Source organism: Ovis canadensis, chromosome 2 (genome assembly GCF_042477335.2).
Source record: "Ovis canadensis isolate MfBH-ARS-UI-01 breed Bighorn chromosome 2, ARS-UI_OviCan_v2, whole genome shotgun sequence".
NCBI lineage: Eukaryota > Metazoa > Chordata > Mammalia > Artiodactyla > Bovidae > Ovis > Ovis canadensis.
The window spans coordinates 123,689,983-123,706,550 of NC_091246.1; the positions used below are offsets into that span (position 1 = coordinate 123,689,983).

General features: G+C 60.9%; 1 protein-coding gene across 22 annotated transcripts in view; it reads left to right on the plus strand.

Annotated features, from left to right (window-relative positions):
- BIN1 (bridging integrator 1) overlaps positions 1 to 16,568 on the plus strand; it is a 55,232-nt gene that overhangs the window by 1,276 nt on the left and 37,388 nt on the right. The gene's annotated exons all lie outside the window — the stretch shown is intronic.

Here is a 16,568-nt window from a genome sequence, read left to right on the forward strand (position 1 = left end):
ACCCCTCGGCCGGGAGAGCCCCTGGTCGTAGGCTGGGGGATGGAGCCGGGGCTTCCCGTGGCAACCTGACTGTGCAGGAAATGCAGGGCTTGGGGGCGGGGGTCCGCGCGCGCCGGCTTTCCATCCCCAGCCACCTCTGGTTTATTGAATTGGATCGCGCCAGTTGCTGACGCCACTTCCCCTGCCGACTCCGACTCTGAAATCTGAGATCGCAGAATCTGTGATCCTACCGGGGTGGCCCCCCCCTCAGCAACCCCCGGCCGGGTCTGTCCCCTCTCCCGCCCGACGCACGGCCGGTGGGAACCCGGAGACCGGCCGGCCTCCCCTCTCCGGGCTGTGGCTGTTTATAAACAATGACTTTTGCAGCTGAGACCTGCGGGCTCCCTAAGGATGCAGCCACGTGATCGTCGTGGGTGGGGGGCGGCGGCGGCCGCTGGAGCTTCCCCCGCGCTTCCCTCAGAGTCTGCCTCTCATCCCCGTGGTCCCGGACTAAGGAGGTGGTGGGTCGAGTAGAGGGAAGGGCCCTCAACCAGACTCCAGATCTGGCCTGCCCCAGCTGTCCTCCTCCCCTCCCCAGGGCGGGCGGAGGGATTAGAGCCCCACAGATAGCTGGCTGGAGGCTGGGACGGCTTCAGTTGCCCAGATTGGGGGGTTGGGGCAGATGCGGCTGCTCTTGCTCCCTCCTTCCCACCCCCCTCCCCCCATGACTGGCTAATCCGTTTAGGTGCCTGGGTCTAAGCCTGCTTCCTGCACCTAAGGGGCTGAGGAAGATGAATGGCTGAGGCCATTTCCTCGCCTCCGTTCCAGTGATGTCCCAGCCCTCCCTTCGCTCTTGCTGTGTCCCCCTTGCCCTGCTTGCCTTGTTTCTGCAGCAGCATCTTTCAGGGATCTCAGGGGTGGCAGGCCTGGGCCGTCCACATCCCTTGCGGGTGTGTGGTGACATGTTCCCACTGACTCCCCTGAGCTGCCGCCCCTCCGTCTTTAGCCTCTGTTCTGTGGCCTTGGGCCGCTGGCTGACAGCTGCTCAGCTGTAGATACTGGCCTTGGCCAAGGGCTGGCCCTGCCAGAGCCTGGGCCTGGTGGGACTGGAGTTGCTTAGCGCTGTGGCTGTTCTCTGCCCCGTGGGCTCTGGCTGGGGAGACCCTCCCCTCCAGAAGCCAGAGCGGCAGCACAGGCCACTTGGCTGAGTCTGGAAGAGTCACCTCCCCTGTTGGTCCAGGAAGCCGGGTGCCTCGACCTACACCAGTCTCTCCCCTCTGCCCTTCAGCGGCTCAGTCTGTGTCGAAGCCTGGCGGCGGCTGGCCTGGCTGCCTCCTCAGCATCTTCCGGCAGCCTTCAGGGCCACATGTAACTCACATTGTCAGTGGTCTCATGGGCAGCCCGCCCCCCCACCTTACCTTGGGCAATTCCAGTTGTCCTGTTGCCATGTCGGGGTATTTCCTGACCAGGGACAAGCAGGAGCTTGGCTGGAGGGCCTAGGCAGAAGGGCCCCATCTCTCCTTTTCCTTGCCCTCGATTTCGCCCCATCTCCTCTCAGCCCAGTCCGCCAGGATTCAGAGGGGGACTGAGTGGGGGAGGAAAGCTTGCTCACTGGCGCCTTTGGAACCAGCTATCCTATCCCCCAGTCCAGTGAGTCCCTCCGGGGGCTTGCCATTGCTCCTCCACCTGCCAGCCTCCACCGCTGGTCTGGGTGCTCCCTGGGGGTTGGGCAGATCTGTGTGCGTACCCCACATTCACCTGGCCCAGCCAGTGCTGAGCGATGGTTAGGAACACAGAGCGGTGTTTGGGGGCTTGGTGTGGGAGCCCTGATGCTGGGTGGGTGATTTGACCAGAGTGCTCCTCAGCCTTCCCTCATTCAGCAAATCCCACCAGGACTTGTGTGGAGTGCCTGGGCCTGACTGGGTCCGGGGTGCCAAGGGGAGCGGGGTGCACGTGGCTCTGGCCAGCAGGGAGCTACTTGTTGCTGTAAGGGCCTGTGGCCTCTGGCCCTGGTGTGAAGCGCTCACAAGACTACACTGGGGGTCTCCCTGGGGTCTGCAGCCCAGCACGGCACTGTCACGGCTCACCTCCCAGCCCCCAGCTGCCCGCAGGGTGCTCAGTACCCTGAGGTCATCTTCCCTTCGTGCATTTGGCTTGTCGGACCCTCTATAAATGACTCTCTCCATTTTTGGGCCTCAGTAGGTGGCTGGGCAGAGTCAAGTTGGGGTGGAGCCTGGGTCAGATGACAGAGAGGATTAGGGATTGGCCGGCTGGGTCTTGGTGGGGACGGGATGGGACAGTTGGGGAAAAGGGACAGCTGGGGTGGGGGTAGAATCTGGCCCGCTTGCCCCTGAGTTCCACTGCTCAGAAGTCCTCATGGGGCGTGTGCGGGGGAGGCCAGACTGTGCTCGAGGAGCCAGACCCATGAAGGGTGCAGGAAAGGAGACTCTGCACCGCACCACCCCTCACTGCCAGCCCTGAATTGCTGAGAGTGGGGAGGACCAGCTTGGAGGCTTAGGGCCCAGGGCTGTCTGTGGACAGAATAGCGCTGGCGGGTCACAGCTGATGCTCCCTAGAGGGAGGGTGCAGTGGCAGTTATCTGTAGGAACCCAACACGTGGCTGTGACGGTGCCACGCTCATTTGGATGGCCAAGGTCTCCCACACTGTAGCCATGGACCTCCTCAGTAGGAGCCAGGCCTTTGCAACCAGGCCTTATGCTCAGAGTGGCCTTGAGAGGAGCCAGAGAGGGTGGGGGGCAGGGAGCCCGCCCGGGTCTGAGGCCCCAGGCTGCAGTCAGTGACTCTCTTCCCCTCAGATTCCCCGCTGCCCTCCCAGTCGGGGTGCCTCTCTCTCACCCCCGAGTGTCCTCTCTCGTGTCCACCCCCACATCGGCTTTGCCTCCATCTCTCTGCCTCGCTGCTCTTGTCTCTTTGCTCTGATCCTGCACACGCTTTTCTGCACCTCTCCAGGCTCGGATCAGCTTCTCTCTGAACCCGAGTTATTTACGTTGTTGGTTCCTCTTGCCAGTGCTGGAGGGAAGGCTCTCCAGCCAGGCGTCATCTCTGGGTGGGGTGTTTCTGGGGGCTCAGTGGACACTTGGCTGAGGTCCGTGGGTGTGGGGAAGTTGCAAGCATGGCCTCCAAACTTCCTGGGCCCCAGCAGGCTGGGTTGGGCTGAGCCCAGGCAGAGCTGAGGCCCTCCTCTGTCGACGCTGCTGGTTCATGCAGGGCCCAAAGCAGGCAGAGGCTGTTTTGCCCAGTTTGGCTCATGGGGCTGCCTGGGGCCTGGGGACGGTGTGGGGGTGGGGGTGGGGGTGGGGGACAGCTGTGGGCCAGGGAGTGTGTGTGGAGTGGGAGAGTGAGCCGCTGGTCACTAATGGAAGGTATGGGGTGTGTCAGGAGGTGGCTGGGGGGTAGATTTGGGCTGGCTTTGCTTGAATCTTGAACGCCGGTGGGATCTGTGAATTCCATGGCTTCTCAGAGAGGCTGAGGCCTCGACTCTTCACCTCTGTCTTCTCAGATGACCCCGCTGGGTCCCCTTCTAACCTGCCCTCTCTGGCGTTGCCCAGGCTCCTGACCCTCCGCTCAGCTTGGCCCGCACAACTTGTGCCTCTGATCCTCCTGCCTGCCTTAGCCTGGCCTTGCCTGTACTTTTCCCCTGAGGTTCTAGAACCTCTGTGTCCTTCCCCCCTGGGTCTTGGGGTGGGTATGTCCGAGGCAGAGCCCAGGCATGGGCTGGGTAGGCAGGCAGCAGTGGCGCAGGGCTCTGGGCTCCTCCGACGAGCTGGGACCTTGGGCAAGTTTCAGGACCCTCCTGAGGCCGGTTTCTTCTGTGTGAGAAGGTGATAACAATGGTCCCCTCCCCACACCTGTTGTGGAGAGGAGGGCCTTGGACAACAGTCAGCCACAGACCAAGTCTCAGTGGGCAGAGCCACACCGTGGCCCGAGCCGCACCGTGGCCCAGAGGCCTGCCTTCCCCCGGCCCTCCTCCTTGCCCTTCTCCCTGCAGTGTCCATTACAGGGCCCTGCAGACAGCTAATCCCTGCTGAGCACTGGATGGATCAGCCCAGGGTGGAGTGTGTGCATGTGTGGGTGCCCGTGTCTGCGTGTGTATGTGCAGAGGGGCAGCATGTGATGGGGAAGGGCATCGCACAGTTTTCCGGGTCGGGGTGGGAGTGGGAATCTGAACTCATGTACGTGTAAATCCTGTGGCCCTGGGTAAGTGTTCCCCCCCGTCCCCAGGCTTCCCTCTGACCATCAGTAAAGTAACCACAGGGTTTACGTCTTCATTTACTCCGAAAACAAATACTAAACACCCACTGTGCGCTAGGCGCTATGTGGCGAGGGGGATACAGGGCTGAGCAAAGCCAAGTCCTCACCACCTGGAGCGGGTGCTCTCCCCTCCTCCCAGGGGGTAGGCAGTCTAGAAACGAAACGTATGGTGGCAGGTAGATACAGGGCAGGGTAGCCTTTCCATAGTGGAATTTGATGGTTCAGGGCAGTCTTTCCCGAGGATGCCAGGGCCAGTGCTCACATGGTGTAAGGGATTGGTGAGGGTGTGTGTGCGTGCGGGTGTGTGGGTGTGTGCTAAGCCGCTTCACTCATGTCTGACTCTCTGTGACCCCATGGACTATAGCACTAGGCGCGTCTGTTCATGGGTTTCTCCAGGCAAGAATACTGGAATGGGTTGCAGTGCCCTCCTCCAGGGAATCTTCCTGACTCGGGATTTGAACCTGCGTCTCCTGCAGCTGCTGCATTGCAGGCAGATTCTTTGCCGCTGAGCCACCAGGGCAGCCTCTGGTCCTGGAGAAGCTGGGCCAAAGCTTCTGGTCTCCAGGTGAGAGAGCACCTGGGGGACCAGGGCTTCCTGTTGGATGTCACCCTGGTAGGTCACCCATACGTAAGCTCCTTTTTTGGCAAGTCTCCCTTTGGGATTAAAAGGCAAAGGAAAGGGCACTCATGCTGAAACCACCCTGCAGGGCATTGACGGTGCAGGCCAGGGCAGCTTGGTGGTTGTAAGAAGGGAGGTAGGAGGGGACAATAAAAGGGAAGGGGCAGGCACTGAAGACGGCCCAGCCTGTGGAGGACCGTTTGCAAAATTTCCACATCAAGCAGCAACGCGAGGTAGTGATGCAAGGTAGTGACAACCACTCGGTTTCTAGAGAGCTGGGCTTGAATCCCGCTCCACCAGTTACCTCCCTGGGCAGGTTGCGCTGAGCGCTCTGAGCCTCACTTTCCTCACCTGAAGTCAGTGGAGTGAGCCGCAGAGGATGCTGTGAAACTAACTGGACACACAAGCGAGGGGCAGGGCTGGTGGTTCCTGTGCCGGGAGCTGGCTGGCACCCTGGGCTCCTGGGGCCTCCCCAGAGAGGTTGCCAGCTCCCAGAGAGGCTGTGAAGCTGGCTCAGTGCCAAGGGCTGGCAGGGGTCAGGGCTGGGGAATTGAGAGGAGAAAGACAGGCTCTTCCTGCTCCGAGGGAAGCCTTTGTCAAATATTAACTTAAAAATAGCCTGATTTTGTTGCAGACCTGCTGAGTGCCAGGTGCTTGGTGAGAATTCTCATCCCCCCTGCAGCCTGGGAGGTCATCATGACTCCCACTTGGCAGATGAAGAAACTGAGGCTCAGAGCAAGCAAGTGTCGCTTGCCCATGGGCTGTTCTGGTCCACTGTCTGGGAGGTTGCGTCTCCCTTGGTGACTAGGCCCTCAGGCTGGGGGAACGCCCGAGACACGCACTGCAAATAAGACGTGGGTCTCCACCCAGGAGGCGGCGTGAGCAGTGTCAGCTGATAGATTTGGGTCCCAAGACCTTCTCCCCCGTTAAATGAGGTCTGAGGCTGCTTGTGTGTCCTCGGGTCCCCACCTGGCGTCTAAGTTTATACTTCAGAGTGTGGTCTTTCTGTTTGGACGTATTTGGTAGGCCTTGGGTGCTAGTGGTGGAGAATCTGCCTGCCAGACATAAGAGACACGGGTTTGATCCCTGATTCAGGAAGATCCCCTGGAGAAGGAAATGGCAACCCACTCCAGATTTCCTGCCTGGAGAGTCCCATGGACAGAGGAGCCTGGCGGGCTATGGTCCACAGGGTCACGAGGAGTCGGATATGACTAAGGGGACTCAGGGCAGATGGACGAGGTGAGGGGACAGCCTGGGGTTTCGTGGGGCAAGTCTAGGGACAGGAGTTCCTGCAAGGGGGACAAATGGTGGGGGGCTGTGTGTGTGTTCCCAGATATGAAGGCTGTCTGCTTTGCTCAATATAAAGGAGCGCACTTTATCCTGAGGTTGTACCTACTTTTGTTGATATTTTTCAAGCTGTGTTTCTCTCAAGAATGATGGTACTACTAGCTGTTTCCTATGTTCTTGGGGAGGAAATGGTCACAGTGTTGATCCCTGCCCCCCCAAGCTGAGAAGATTTTCCTGGTGTGGAATCTAAATGTCTGGGGGCCTCCTGCCCTGGGGCAGTTTGCTGCCTACCCTGTGAACTGGTCGCCAGGAGTTGGGGTGGGTTGGCTGTTCTCCTGGTCCGCGCTTGAAGCTCGGCGGTGGCTCAGCAAGCCCCTGGAACATCTGCTCCGCGCGGCTGGGTGCTGTCTGCTGCAGTCACTACGGTGCCCCCAGCTGTGCGCACAGTAGGCGCTCAGTGCATCGTGTTGCCTGATGCCTGGATTCTTCAGGGGGATGGAGAAAGGCAGATGGCTGGCAGAGGTCCTGGAGGTCGTGTGTTCCGGGTGTGGGTTGGGAGGGGTAGGGGCAGTGTGGCTGCAGGATTTCACGCCTCCAGCGAGCACAAGGGGTGTCAGAGCCCAGGTCTTGGGGTCAGTTTCGGGGGTGGGTGGGTGTATGATGGCCCTGGCACAGGCCATCCCCAGGGGCCTGGGCACCACACACAGAACTTCCTCCCACGGTAGTCTCAGGGCTGTGATGATGCTGACCTGAGCCACAGGTTGCAGGGCTTGGGCCTAGATGCTGGCCTTCTTAGGAGTGGGCTGGGCCCTGCTGAGGAGCCCTGCTTGGCTTTGCGCCAGTTGCCAAAGAGACGTTGGCCTGGGTCATCTCTTCCGATATGAGAAAGCTTTGGGGTGACCGGGGTCTTGGGGCTTACTGACCTGAGGGTCTCTGTGATTTGCCAGCCCCAAGACTCGCGGCCGCACTCAGACCCCTCGGCCTCCTGGACCTCACCTTCAGGCCCAGGCTGTGACCCAGGGCCCAGGGCCACCCCAGATGGGATAGGAGCGAGCCCACAGCTTGGATGGACGGTGGGGGTTGGAGCCTGGTGCTGGGGTTTGACCTTGGTGCTGCGCACGGTGCCCTTGGGCGGGGGCATGTGTGTCCCCCTATGCTGTGCCCAGGGGCTTTCCCGGTGGCTCAGACAGCAGCGGATCTGCCTGCAATGCGGGAGACCCAGGTTTGATCCCTGGGTTGGGACAATCCCCTGGAGAAGGGCATGGCAACTCACTCAAGTATTTCTGCCTGGAGAATCCTATGGACTAAGGAGCCTGGTGGGCTGCAGTCCATGGGGCTGCAAAGAGTTGGGCACGACTGACTGACTGCCATATGCTGTGCCCAAGCCTGTGGTGATGGGCTGGGTCCCTGCTGCTGGCCCCGCTCAGTGGACGAGGGGCTCGGTGGATGGGTGGCGAGTTGGAGACGCGCCTGCCTGTGCAGTGTGAAGGCTGCAGCAGGGTGGGAGCTGAGCCCCAGCGGCTGGGGAGTGAGTGGGTGGCAGCCGGCGGCAGGCAGCAGCCACCCGCCGCCGCAGTGCTGGGGGCAGGGACTCGCCACTGTTGTCACTGCCGGGCTGGGCTGGGGCTCTCAGGGCCCCTGCAGGCTGCCCCCCGATCCTGGAGCCCCCGGGCACCTTCCTAGGGATACTCGGGCTGCTCCTTGCTCCAGCTCCTGGCATCCTGTCGCCTCTCTTCCCCTTGCCATTCTCTGCTGCTGAGGGCACTCAGAGGAGGAGAACGGGCCCTGCCCTCAAGGAGCTCCCAGCCCCACACTCCGTGCCCATCGCAGCACTGGGGAGAGCTGGGGGAAGGGCACCAGCACCTTCCATAAGGCCTGGGCCGTCAGGAAAGACTGCTTGGAGGAAGTGGCCTGCCCTCCTGAGGCGGCCAGAATCCAGCTGTGCCCAGGAAGGCAGGGCTGGTGTCCTGGAATCCTCTACGTCAGGGCTGGGGTCGTGGCCTTCCCGGAAGGCTGCTGTGCATCCTGCATCCCCTCCCACTGCATGCAGGCCTGCCCTTCTGTGTTTCAAGGCCCCAGGGTGGCACCGTGGAGGGGATGACGCTGCTAAGCTGGCAGAGCTGGACAGCTGCGAGGGGTCAGTGGGTCAGCTCACCCCCGGGGCCAGGCACCCCGTTGCACTCGCCTTTTGAGACCAGAGCAGATGGCCAAGTGGAGGCCCCCTTGGTCCTGGATCAGAGCCCGGCTGGGTCCTCAGAGGGTGAGGGGTCATGCCAGCTGGTTGGGATCCTGGCTCTGAGCGCAGATGGCTGGGTGAGGAGTGGACGAGGCTCAGGGCGAGCGGCTGGCTGGTGAGGGGTCTGGGTTCCCACCCAGGCCTGTGCCTGAGGAGCTTTGCAGAGACTGTGGAGCCGGAAGGGGGCTGGAGTGAGCGGAGAGCCTTGCCAGCCCTTTTTCCAACAGCTGCTGCTACTTTCTTTGGACCCTTGCTCAGCTCAGCCTCTCCCCGGGACTGCAGCCAACACACTGGAGCCCTGGGCGGGCCGAGGCCTGGCACTGGGCACTGAGGTCAGACCTGGCCCCAGGGGGCAGGGCTGCAGAGACGCCTCTAGGGGACCCCTGTTGCTCCCTCTCCGCCCCCATGTGGCCCCCCATCCCCTTATCTGTTCTGAGGCAGCACCACCTCTCTCAAGGCATGTCGTCCAGCCTATCAACAACTACCTTGGGACCAGATGTAGGTGATAAGGTGGACGAAGATGGTGACCTGGGTTGGGCCCCTGGCATGTGGGCAAGAGTCAGGGAGAGAGATTGAACAAGGAACGAGGAAGAAGGAGGTTGATCGCAGGAACTACCCGCCTGCTCTGGGGTCCTGGGCAAGTCATGCCTTCTCTGAGCCCGCCTTTCCTCCTCTGTAAATGGGAACGGGGGTTCCTGCCCATGGACTTGCGGCGAGAGTCCAGGAGGAGGTGATATGATCAGGGCCTGCTGGGGGGGAAACGCAGGTTCTGTTCCAGGGAACATCTTGGGGAACCCCTGGGAACCCACAGGTAGGGACTGTTCTGGCTTTTGTGTTTTGAGCTGTTTCTCTTTGCTGATGACCAGATTCTTGAAGTTGAACTGCAGTGCAGTTTCTGTTCGCTTTTTCCCCGTATAGTCTGAAAACGCTAAATTGGGAAGGGTGGTATCGTTTCCCACAGGAGGGAAGTCAAAGCGCCCCCTGAGCCAGAGCTTGATTGAGTGGGTTGGGGCAGGGGAGGGCAAATGGTTCCAGGTGGGCTGGGTTGAGGGGTCTCCCATCCCTCATTCACTCATTCATTTGAGGAGTTGGAGGTGCAGCTAAAGGAGAACCCGAGCTTAGAGACCTGGGTGGAAGCCTGGCTTGGCCGCTGAGCCTCAGTTGCTCATCTGGGAATGAGGAAGCATGAAATTCCCCTGGCAGAACAGAGTTCTACTGGGTCCAGCTGGGTTTGGGTGATTCTGGAAGGGAGGACAGGTGAGCATCTCTGTGGCATTTCGTGGGTTTACTCAGAGCCCTCCCACCTGCCATTTTTTGTGTGTTCTTCTCATTGACCAGTGTGGTCGGCACGACTGGATTATGGTACCACTGGGGAGATGAGAACGCTGGAGCTCAAGGAAGCCCTGGGACCCCCCCGCCCCCTGTTCTCCGACTTGGCCGCAGGCTGGCCTTTCCTGGGAGCTACCACCCCCACCCCTGAATGGGGGAGAAGGTGGTTGGGTGGTGCTGGAAATAGACTGTTGTAGTGCAAATGTGAATGCCTAAGTGCTTTCAAATGAAAGCCAAATTGTGCGGGCTGCCTTTGTGGGGCAGACACCTGGGGGATGGGGGGTGGGGGGAGGAGGTTGGGGAGGAGGCTGACACGCTGGAGGAGAAGGTGACCCTGCAGAAAAGCCACCTTGGAGCTTTTCACATGGCCCCTGGTTCTCCTCTGGCTCCACCATGGTGGTGGGGGAACCTGGCGTCACAGAGGAGTCACGGGGACCCCAGAAGGTCGACGTCAGATGTGGGCAGGGCTGGCCTGACACAGCGCTCCTTAGGGGCCTCGGTAGAAAGAGTCCCAGATGCCAGCGCTGTGCGGGGAGAGGGGGATGTGTGTGGGGGTGGGGAAACAGTTGGGGAGGGTGCGGGAGTGGGGCTGGGGACCCAGGGTGCGGGGTGGGGGGGGGTAGGGACACTTGAAGAGGAATTAATGGTCAGAAATACAAGTTGAATCTTGATCTAAACTGAGAGACGGAATCCGCAACTAATTGGCTGCATTTGCTGAACCTGGGACAAGATGAAAATGTTTTCCTGAAATATAACTTAAGCCAGGAGGGTGTGTGTGTGTGTGTGCCAGTGTGTGTGTGCCTGTGTGTGCGTGTATCCCCACCATGGGCTCTGTGGAGCACTCTGCTCTGGAAGTGGGCCTGGCTGAGCTGGAATGTCACCGTCTTCCCAGGTTTACCAGCCCAGGCCTCCTGCTGGAGGGGGCCGTGGGCCTGGAGTGGGCCACCGCTGAGAGGGGTCAGGGCCCTTCCTGTGGGCTGGGGGTGGTGCTGCCTTGGAGCTGGTGGGCCAGCTGGGGGCCGGCCTGGTACCAGAGCAGGGGCGCTGCCCCGAGGTGTGGGTGCTGGGCTGCCTGGCCTGCGGGAGAGCTGAGTCAGCCCCGCAGGAAGCCCGTGGTCAGCAGCGGGCAGAAGCCGGTGCCTGCGCCCTGACTTGAGTCACTGCAGTCTCAGGTCACCCTGTCCTGCTGTGTGCGCTGAGAGACCAGGGCAGGCCTCCCCACAGCCTGCAGCCAGCGCAGGGCTCTTCGGAGCCCGGTGGTTGGTGAGGGGCCGGGGTGTGAGGCGGCTCTCAGCGCAAGTCGCTTCTGATCCCCTCCTCTCCCCCCCTCTGGGGACTTGGGTCACTTACTTGACCTCATTTCAATTTGCTTCTCCATAAAACAGGGTGACAGTGCCCCCTGCTAGGCCCAAGCCTTGGACGGTGGAGTCTGTGACCCTGCACCCGAGTGTGCATAGTAGGCCCTTAGCGCAGTCAGTTGGGGTGAGGGGCTTATGTGCCCCAGGAACGGGAAAGTTTTAGCAGAGTATCTCTCACAGTGTGGCGGGTGGAAAGCCCACGTTCAGATCCCAGCTCTGCTCCTCCCAAGGCCTTGACCTTGGGCAAGTTACCTGTCCGCTCTGAGCCTCGGTGCTCTTGTGTGTGAGGGTTTAATGGGGGACACGTGCCTCCATTTCACGCCGTAGGACACTGCAGTTTGGGGTGGGGGTGTAAGGTGCCTTAGCGGGCATGGGGCGTTCTGCTTGCGGGTCCTGTTGGACATTCCTGCCCGAGTCCGGACCAGCCTTGGCCCAGCAGTGGCGGAGGTGTGCTGGCTCAGCTTGGGATCCAGATGGTGAGGCCGTGGGGGAAGAAGAGAGAGGGAGGGCCAGAGGGGCCCTGGCAGGGGCCAGGTGACACCTGGACCCCTTCCCGTCGTGCTCAGCGCCTCCCCCCCCCCACGACCCAGGCTCCTTGTAGGTAGCAGGAGTCCCTTGCAGCTCTCAGCTGCTCCGTAAGTGTCCAGAGTCATACCATGGGCTGGCTAGGGATCTGCCCCTGGGTGTTCACCTCAAGCCATGCCCTGCTCCACTCCTTTCTGTTCTTTGACACTTTCCTGTGATTTTGTCTTTTTTTTTTAAATTGGTGACTCTTGCAGCTCAGCTTTCCCTTCCTGTTGAATCGCGTTTCTTTCGGGAAGGAGGGCCCTTGGGGAGGAAATGGCCAGGTAAGCTGCCTCAGCTCCTCTCAGGGAGGGATGTGGTCTCACCCCGAGGACTTCTCTAGACTGCAAGATAGACTCCAGGGCTGATGCTCGGCCTGTGTCCTGATAAGTCAGAGATGTAGGGGCCCTTTGCGTCCACCTGATCCTCACCTCTCCACTTGGAGGGTAGAGATGGGACCCTGAGTGGTGACTGCCCAGGCTTCTAGCAGCCCCCTCATTGTCCCTTGTGGTCTCAGGCTGGGAAGGAAGGCCCCAGCTCCTGATTTCCTGCGTCTGCTGGGCTGGGAGGACCAGGACCTTCCCCTCAGGCCTCGCCTTGCCCACCCTGTTTCTCTGCTCCGCCCCAGCCCAAGAATAGCGGTGCAGGCTTAGCAGGAGAGAGCCTGGGAAAGCCCTCCTGGTGTCCTGAACAGTCACCGCATCTGCCGGGGTGACTGCCGCCCAGCTTCCCATCTCTTCTTGGCCACTCTTGTTTCCCGTGCTCACCTTCACCCTCGCTTGGTCTGTGCTCCCTCCCAGCCCCCTCCCAGCCTTCTTCCAGCTGCCCCACCCCCAACCAGGGGAAAGCAGTGGGCCTGGGCCTGGGCTGGGAGAGGACCACCTTGTTCTGAACCGGTGAGAACCTGTGAGTCCCCACCCTTTGATCCACCACATCTGCGAAGTGGCGCGTCCTCACAGGTGCTGGGGACTTGGAATCAGTCCAGGGGCAGAGGTAGGGGAGCCCCTGGGGCTGCCCCCTGGGCAGCCGGGGGCCTGGGAGTGACCGCGGGACTGAGGGTGGGGAGGGGTGGAGGCCCTCCCCACTGCAGTGTTGTGGGCGGGGTGTGTGCCTGCGCTTTTGCTTGGCAGGACCGGGTGGAACTATTTAAAGCTGACTCTGGGCATCAGCTCCTGTGAATGACAATAATAAGCAAAAGCAATACCGTGTTGGGGAAAAAATACCACGGCTTATGTCCTTTAGGTACTTGTTAACCATTCCCGGTTCACAGATGTGGCTATGGACGATTCCGAGTGGTAAAATGAAGGAATAGCCTGGTCGCACATTAGGTTGAACAGACATAGGCAAAGGGCTGAGGGCATTTACAGGACTGAGTGAGTTCATGTACCTGAGGTGAGATCAGGAAAGGCTGCCTGGAGGAGGTGACATGGAGGAGGTGACTTGGCCTGGCATCAGTGGGGAAGAGATTTCTTAATGAATATTGCGGGGGTGCCCGTGGTCCCTCCTGGGTCAGACTTGGCCCCAGGGGGGTGCGTGGAGGCAGGACCTTCCACTGCCCTCCCCGGGCTCTGGCTCTGTGCTCTGTTGAGCTGGGGGTGGGCTCCTGCTTTGCTGCTGCTCCACAAGGGCTGCCCCTCACCCAGCCCAGGAAGCAGCTGATGAGGGGTGGTGGGAGGTGGCCGGGCTCGAGGGGCGGATTCCACCCCTCTGCTGATGGCCGGCGTCCTGGCGCCTGCCTGGAGCTGAGAATAGCACCCACACTTGCATGGAGGGGACAGGTGGGCGGGCGGTGGCTCTGGTGGGGGGGGCGCGGTGCTGACATCTCTGAACAGGTGGCCTGGAGGGCTGGGCCCGGGGCAGGGCTGCGGTGTCCTCACCCAGCCCCACCCAGCCCCTCCTCAAGGGCCAGCGGGTGGGCTTGTGGCACTGCTATCCGGGGCGCCCTGGCTGGGAGCCCTCCCTGGCTCCTCTGTAGCGTGGGCTGTGTCCGGGCTCAGCGTGGGAGGTTAGGGATCAGGGCGCCCCAGGGCCGCGCGTGGTGGCTGCTGCAGGGCCTCGGAGGCCAGAACTTCCAGCTGCTGTTTGGGCTCAGGAGCAGGGTCATAGTGGTGGGGCTGCTGGCAGGGTCCCTGCAGAGCCGGGTGGGGGGGGGTGTCGGGGGGAGTCTGCTGAGGGAGGTGGGGCCAGGAGCGGGAGGTAGGGCATGGTGGGGCGAGTTGTCTCCTTGTAAGCCTGGGTGAGTCATGGGGAGCTCGGGGCACCAGGCACCAGCGCAGAAAGGCATGTGTGGGCTGGGCTGGGGAGGGACAGGGGTTAGGGAGAGCGGACTGGCTTGGGTGGGCACAGTCCTAGGTCAGCAGGGGTCAAGGGGCGGCGGGGGGTCGGGGGAGGCCAGTGCCGCGCTCTGTGCTAGACCCTCTGACCTACACAGCCCTAGTTCATCCTCACACTTCCTTGAGGGAGAGGTCTTGGCTCAGTTTTACTGATGAGACTCAGGGCTCCGAAAGATGGAATTCCTTGCGCAGGGATGCACAGCCTGGACCTGCTCCCTATCTCTCCCGCCCCACCTTCGACTCTCCCCATCAGCAGGGGTCCCGAGGGTCCTCCTTTCTTTCCTTTCTCTTGGTCACCGGCCAGACCAGACTTGGAGCTGGTTGCCAGGGGTGGGAGCCCCTGGGGGGCCGTGGGTGAGGAGGGGGGCCTCAAGAGCCCAGCGGTGGGCCTGCCTTGGCCTCCCGTCCCCACCTCCCTCCCCAGCATCTCTGGGGACATCCAGCTCACAGTGACCCGCAGGTTCCTTTCCTCTCGTCGCTCACTCCCGCTGTCCCCCTCTCTTTTCTCCCTGTCACCCCATCCTTCACCCCTCCTCACCTTGCTCCAGCCTGCTCTGAGGTCTGGGCAGCCTGGGACTTTAAAACTGTGAGTCAGAGCACAGCTCTCCAGACTTCCTCCTCCCCGCTGGAGTCTCAAAGCCCCATGGCCCTGCCCTGGCTGCAAGGCAGTTCATACAGTGCTTACAGCCTCTGCAGCCAGGCTCCCTGGCTGTGTGACCCCGTGGAGTTTTTAAGGCAGTGCCTCAGCTTCCACATCTGCAAAGTGGGGTAATAGTAGTACTTGCTTTGTGAGGTTATAGAGGGGATTGCTTGAGGAATCGTGCAAAGGCCTCAACTCCTGCGTTCCAGGGCATCTTCCTCCTCCGCCCACCCTCCTGTCCTCTTTCACACTCTAGCCTTGCTCTTCCCACCCCAGGGCCTTTGCACATGCTGTGGCCCCTGCCTAGCATGCTCTCTCTCCTTCATCAGGTCACTTTCCTGAGCCCCACCCTCTCCGTGCCCTGCGCTGTTTTTGTTCGATTGCCACTGGACATGCCTCCATTGGAGCACTGACCCCTCCAGGGCAGAGATCTTGCTCTGCTCACTGTAGAGCACACCCGGGAAGCTGGGGGAGGGCGTCGCAGACCACCAAGCCTCAGCTCCAGTCCCAGCCCTCGGCGCCTAGGGGCCAAGTCCACTTCCCCTTCTCTGTGAGGGCCAGACCCATGGGGGATGGTGTGGGGTGAGCGGGCAGTGAGGAGCGGGCAGCCTGGGCCCACCCCGAGAAGTTGGTGAAAAGTTTCTTTGTTGCCCTGGAGTGTGGGTCAGGTGGGGTGAAGGCTGGAAGGGTGGGGTCTGGACGGCGGGGTGGTGCCTGAGTGCTGAAGGAGGTGGCTTTCCCCTCTGGGTGGCCCTGGCCCTTCCAGAAGCCCTCCTATCCTCATGGAGGCCTCTCCTGGAGGTTCTGGGTCTGTTGACATCTAGGAATGCACTCAGCCTGATGGGTGGTCCTGAGGGGAGGAGGCTAGTCATGGCCAAGCCTGGGCCGCTCCTGCACCCTCTCGGGGCTCTAGGGCACCCTTTGTGGCCTGACTCCCCTCCCCAGGCTCCCACGCATGGAAGGGGGCTCCTTCTGCGCCAGGGGGTTTGGGGACCGATGGCTGTGTTCAGATTCTAGATCCTGTTTACTTACCCCGGGACCAGGGATGTTAGGCTCAAGTTTCCTCATCTGAACACCTCCCTCTCTTAGAGAATGCTTGGCAGCCTCTGGGGATGCCTGTGGATTAACGACTACTTCTGCCTTGTGGGTGCCACCTCACCCCACTGGCCCAGCCCAGCCCCCTCCTGGAACTCCCAACCCCTTCCCCACTTTGGCCCCTGCCCCTCTGCTCCCCTGCCTCTGTTCTCAGCTGTTCCAGCCTCCCCCACCCACCGCAGCCCACCCTAGCTTCCTCTGGGGTCTGGGTGGCCTTGCTCTGGTTGCTGGCCACTAGCTTATCTGCTGAATAGGCTGGAATGTCAGGCTTCCTGGGAAGGGGAGGGGGGAGAAAGGAGAGGAGGGCAGCTTCTCAGCTGGAATCATTTGGAAACTTCTTACCTGGGGTCAGAGCCCTTCCCTTCCACCTGGCAGTGGGTGTGCAGGAGGAGACCCCCATCACCACCCCCACCCAGTCCCTACCTTTCCCAGGGGCCTAGCTGGGAGGCTGGGAGAGGCTGGTTTTGACCAGACAGTTGTATTTCAAGCCATTGTTGTGGGACTGACATACACGGCAGCCAAGTCTTTATGTACCAGTTAAGGACGTAAAAAAAGAACACCAAACGTCACTTTTTACTCTCACCAGTATTTCAAAAGGAAAGGGAAAATCACTAAAAGAGGAAGGAGATAATTTTAGAGTGACAGTCTCCCAAGAAAGGCCCTTTGGCTTCCTCAGTAGGTCAGCCGTTCTCAACCAGGGGCCCACGGGAAAGGATGATGAATCTCTGTGGACTGGTGTCAGGGGACAACGACTTCCAGAACACGAGGACTTGTGAAAAAAAAAAAAAAAAAAAGATTACTGTGGGATGAGGCCTTGGAGATTCAGGGTGGGTGGGACTTGGAAACATTTTTTTTT